Consider the following 5,439-nt stretch of genomic DNA (forward strand, 5'->3'; position numbering starts at 1 on the left):
GCTGGCGGCTGCCGCCGGCGCCCCTAAGAAGCCTCGCGCGCGCGCGCGCTGTCGCCTGGCCCCTGTGACGCGCCGTCGCCTGGCGTCTGTGACGCGCGCGCCCGAGCCCCTGTGACGCGCACCGGCCGCCCGCGTCCCCTGCGCCCCGCGCTCCGCCGCCTGCCGCCTGCCTGCCACTGCCTCCCGCCGCCGCCGCCGCCGCCGCCGCCGCCGCCGCCGCGGCCAGCCAAACCCTGCCCTGCCCTGCCCTGCCCTGCCCTGCCCTGCCCTGCCGCCCGCCCAGGGCGCGGGAGGCCTCGGGCACCCCGGGGACTGTGGGCGGGCGGGGCGCAAGTCTAGGCGCTCTCCCAAGCCGGCCCCGGACGCTCCAGGCCTCCTGTCCGCCCGCATCCCGGCGACGGGTCGCAGGACATCCGGCTGCTCTGCTCGGGGACAGGTGGCCCGGGGCGTCGGGCGCGTCGGCGCGTCGGCGCGTCAGCGCGTCGGGGCCCCGGGCCGGCGAGGCCCCTCCGGCCCGAGGCGCCTCCCAACGAACCCGGGCCCAACAACCCCCGGCGGCCGCCGCTCCGGCCCGGCCCCAACTTGCCCAAATCCAGCTGGAGCCACCGGCGCGACCAGAGGGCATCACCGGAAAGCCCTCCGGGGCGGGCGGCGGGGCGCGGGGAGACCAGGGCGGGCCACCCTTCCCCGCCCCGCCCCGCGCCCCGCCCACGGGACCCGGACCGCGCCCTCAACCCCAGGCCCCGCGGCCACCCTGGACAGCTCCTGACTGACCGACCTGAGAGACACAGAGACAGAGACAGAGACAGAGGCAGAGACAGAGAGATTGAGAGGATCCGAGACACGGACCCAGACAGACACCCCCCGGGACAGACACACAGACGCTCACGCTGACACAGAGAGGCCCTGCCCAAGAGGCAGCTTCCCCACAGGAGGGCGGTGGTGCTTGAGCTGGGCCCGGGCAAGGAGGCGGGGGCCCTGGGGCTGGCGATCACCCCTGGGGCCCTGGGACGTGCAGACAGGGTCTCAGGAGTGCAGCGCTCCTGGGATCCCTCTCCCGCGACCCGGACGCCCAGGAGCCACGGACAGGCAGCCGGGCTCGGGCTCGCTCTCGCTCTCGCTCTCGCTCTCGCTCTCGCTCTGTGTGTGCGCGTTTTTGTGTGCGCGTGCGTGTTTGTGTGTTTCTTTCCTTCTCTCTTCGCCTCTTCGTTCTGGCTCTTTTCCTCTTTCTGCGGGGCGCCCCCGGACTTCCTGAGTTGACAGAACGAGCAGCCAGAAAAGTCAGGACACGGAGAACTTCGCCCGAGAAACCAACGCAATCTACCAGACGTACAGAACCCCCTCCCCGACGACCACAGCGTCCACAGTCTGCTCGAGCGCAGGTAGGGACATTACCCAGGGTCTCCCACAGGTTAGCTCACCCGTTAAGTCTCCTTAGTTTTACCAAGATGGCTAGCACGCCGAGGATGGACGGATGAGCGCCACGGTGTGATTACGGGGAGGGAAACGCACGTCGGAACACCCGTTGGTGCCTCCCGACGTCACCGGTATCCCCGTCCCGAGACCTCTGGGCTTCAGGGTTCTGGGCCGCAGCCCTCTCCCGTCGTCCACCCGGGATCCAGTGCACGATGTCTGCACTGCCCATCTCAAGAGTTTGGGCCCTGTGGGCGTTCTTGGATCCCGTTGGAAAGGGGACCTCGGGACGCGAGGGAGAGGAAAGGGCCGGGGGGCCGGGGTGGGGGGCGGGGGGCGGGCTGGGGGAAAGAGAGCGACGCCATCAACGCATGTCTGACCAGGACCTCGGCTGTGCCAGGCTCTCCATTTCCCACGGCACCGCGTCCCGTCGTCGGGGACGCCGCCTCTCGTCGGGACGTGTTGGTCTGCCGTCGGTCCTCCCGTCCCAGGCACGAGGCGGCGAACTCCCCCAAAGGCAGAGATTTTGGCACCTGCGTCCTCGGCTGCTGGGTCCGGCCCCAAGCAGGCACGCGGCCCGCAGGTGCCGGGCGAATGTCGGCGGAAAGCACTATGCTCACAGGGAAGGACGGCAGACGATGAGCGCGCACCAACCAGTGCCGCGCTCCGTGCTGAGCGGTGTGCTCCGTGCTCCCGCTTCCGCGCTCGCAACAACGCCACCGACGAGGCACTAACAGGACCCCCTTTCCAACCAGATGAGGCAACTGCCGCTCAGGGAGGGCGAGTCCCTCGCAGGAACGGCGGCCCTTGCTGCCGAGCCTTCGTTTGAGACCAAGCCTCCGGGCCCGCACTCCGGGAAACTTACGGAGACACAGCCCCAGTTCTCCCAGCAGAACACGCTCATCGGAGGTCAGATTGGGGGAGCCGTCGGAACCAGAACCACCCAGGGCGCTACCCTGCAGGGAGCGACGCGCGGCCCGCCCCGCCCCGCCACCCCGCCATCCCGGGCAAGCAGGAAGCAGGCCACAGGTGCCCTGGGTCTGCTCTGGCAGGGAAAGTGGGGCCCACGGGAAAAGGGAAACACGAGGATATTCGCTCCCAGGATGATTGCTGAACGGTGAGAGGATGGAGGTTGAGGTCCTCTCTTCCTGCTCTGCCCGCATGTCCCAGCTTCTCCACAGCGAGCAACTATTGCTTTCTGTCTGCGGTGGGGAAGAGACGGCTTACCTTGATGAATTCCCCCCTTGAAAATGTAAAAGTCCGTGCGATCTGAGGCAAGTCTCCCCTCTCCTCCTCCCTGTCATCCCCGCTCTCCTCCCCTGGAGCAAACTCCCCTCCCGCTTTCCCGGATCCCCTTTCCGCGATAGTCTGCGCGGACACAGGCAGGGGAAGAGCAGACTTTCAAAGCTGCCCGAGCCGCACGATATGAAAGCTCAAGCCAAGGAGCCAGGAAGGGCTGGCCGCTGAGGACGGAAATGTCCTCTCGGGGGACTCGTCCACTCCCTCTGGCAGACAGAGGCCAGGAGGGGGGCAGGACAGAGTGAGGCACCTGAGTGAGGGGACACCAAAACCCTGGGCCAGCGCAGCAAGATTCCTAATCCTTCCATCCAGTCTGTTCAGAATCAAAACGGATGCAAGGGATCCACGAGGAGCCAGACACCGACCTTTCAAACGAAGGCAGGACCCCCCCCCCCCCAAAAGACAAAAGCGAAGACGGAGACGGAGTTGCATCCCAGCCGGGGAGCGGGGGGAGGCGCTTGAAACTTAGACACTTGGGGAAGGGGACGTCTTTAAGGAAAGACAACACAAAAGGACCCGTACCAACTCCGGTGCGGAAACGAGGGTTTCTCGCGAACGACGGTATCAAGGACAGCCAGGTACCGACTTGGAGAAGCTGACACACGGCGCAGGCATCAGAAAATCCAGAAGCCGTCCCGCTTGGGATGGATGGCCAGGCCCGGAAGGCTCCTCTCGAGCCCAGTGGGCCCCGTCCTTCTGTAGGTGCTGTTTGGAGAGGCCTGACCCGGGGTCTTTCCTAGATGGGCTCTGGAAGACGGAGGGGCTGCTGGCAGCTTGCTGAAGCTGTCCGGGCCTCCGCAGCCCGGAGCGGGATCCGTTCCATCGCACACCACGACTCGACCAACTGCTTGGGTGCCGCGCCGGCCGAGTGGACCGCTAGGGTCTCTCAGGAGCCTGGCGGGTGGGAAGAGGCCGCCGAGGACAGAGGGAGCCCGCCGGACGAGGGCGGCGTCGGGGGCACGGCCACGCGGGGCCGGCCCCGGTTGGCCCTGGGTTCCCGTGGGGCCGCGAGGTGGAAGGGCTGGGCGGCGGCGGCGGCGGTGGCGGCGGCGGTGGCCGCGGCCGCGGGGCACTCGCGCGGCTGGACAGCGGTGGGGGCGTGGCGGGGCGATGGGGCGACCGGTGAGGAGGGAGGAGGGGCGGGAGGAGCGTGGAGGGAGCGGCGCTGGGGCCGGGGGGCGGGGGGGGGGGCGCAAAAGGAGAGGGAGGCGGCGGGAGGCAAAAGCCTACAGCACCCGGTATTCCCAGGCGGTCTCCCATCCAAGTACTAACCAGGCCCGACCCTGCTTAGCTTCCGAGATCAGACGAGATCGGGCGCGTTCAGGGTGGTATGGCCGTAGACGCTGGCGGCTGCCGCCGGCGCCCCTAAGAAGCCTCGCGCGCGCGCGCGCTGTCGCCTGGCCCCTGTGACGCGCCGTCGCCTGGCGTCTGTGACGCGCGCGCCCGAGCCCCTGTGACGCGCACCGGCCGCCCGCGTCCCCTGCGCCCCGCGCTCCGCCGCCTGCCGCCTGCCTGCCACTGCCTCCCGCCGCCGCCGCCGCCGCCGCCGCCGCCGCCGCCGCGGCCAGCCAAACCCTGCCCTGCCCTGCCCTGCCCTGCCCTGCCCTGCCGCCCGCCCAGGGCGCGGGAGGCCTCGGGCACCCCGGGGACTGTGGGCGGGCGGGGCGCAAGTCTAGGCGCTCTCCCAAGCCGGCCCCGGACGCTCCAGGCCTCCTGTCCGCCCGCATCCCGGCGACGGGTCGCAGGACATCCGGCTGCTCTGCTCGGGGACAGGTGGCCCGGGGCGTCGGGCGCGTCGGCGCGTCGGCGCGTCAGCGCGTCGGGGCCCCGGGCCGGCGAGGCCCCTCCGGCCCGAGGCGCCTCCCAACGAACCCGGGCCCAACAACCCCCGGCGGCCGCCGCTCCGGCCCGGCCCCAACTTGCCCAAATCCAGCTGGAGCCACCGGCGCGACCAGAGGGCATCACCGGAAAGCCCTCCGGGGCGGGCGGCGGGGCGCGGGGAGACCAGGGCGGGCCACCCTTCCCCGCCCCGCCCCGCGCCCCGCCCACGGGACCCGGACCGCGCCCTCAACCCCAGGCCCCGCGGCCACCCTGGACAGCTCCTGACTGACCGACCTGAGAGACACAGAGACAGAGACAGAGACAGAGGCAGAGACAGAGAGATTGAGAGGATCCGAGACACGGACCCAGACAGACACCCCCCGGGACAGACACACAGACGCTCACGCTGACACAGAGAGGCCCTGCCCAAGAGGCAGCTTCCCCACAGGAGGGCGGTGGTGCTTGAGCTGGGCCCGGGCAAGGAGGCGGGGGCCCTGGGGCTGGCGATCACCCCTGGGGCCCTGGGACGTGCAGACAGGGTCTCAGGAGTGCAGCGCTCCTGGGATCCCTGTCCCGCGACCCGGACGCCCAGGAGCCACGGACAGGCAGCCGGGCTCGGGCTCGCTCTCGCTCTCGCTCTCGCTCTCGCTCTCGCTCTGTGTGTGCGCGTTTTTGTGTGCGCGTGCGTGTTTGTGTGTTTCTTTCCTTCTCTCTTCGCCTCTTCGTTCTGGCTCTTTTCCTCTTTCTGCGGGGCGCCCCCGGACTTCCTGAGTTGACAGAACGAGCAGCCAGAAAAGTCAGGACACGGAGAACTTCGCCCGAGAAACCAACGCAATCTACCAGACGTACAGAACCCCCTCCCCGACGACCACAGCGTCCACAGTCTGCTCGAGCGCAGGTAGGGAC

General features: G+C 69.6%; 1 non-coding gene across 1 annotated transcript; it reads right to left on the reverse strand.

Annotated features, from left to right (window-relative positions):
* Positions 1-3,935: 3,935 nt before the first annotated feature.
* LOC138922487 (5S ribosomal RNA) lies at positions 3,936-4,054 on the reverse strand. Its single transcript, XR_011435573.1, has one exon. It is a non-coding gene; the product is annotated as a 5S ribosomal RNA (ribosomal RNA).
* Between the last annotated feature and the right edge of the window lie 1,385 nt (positions 4,055-5,439).

Source organism: Equus caballus, unplaced genomic scaffold (genome assembly GCF_041296265.1).
Source record: "Equus caballus isolate H_3958 breed thoroughbred unplaced genomic scaffold, TB-T2T haplotype2-0000898, whole genome shotgun sequence".
Lineage (NCBI taxonomy): Eukaryota > Metazoa > Chordata > Mammalia > Perissodactyla > Equidae > Equus > Equus caballus.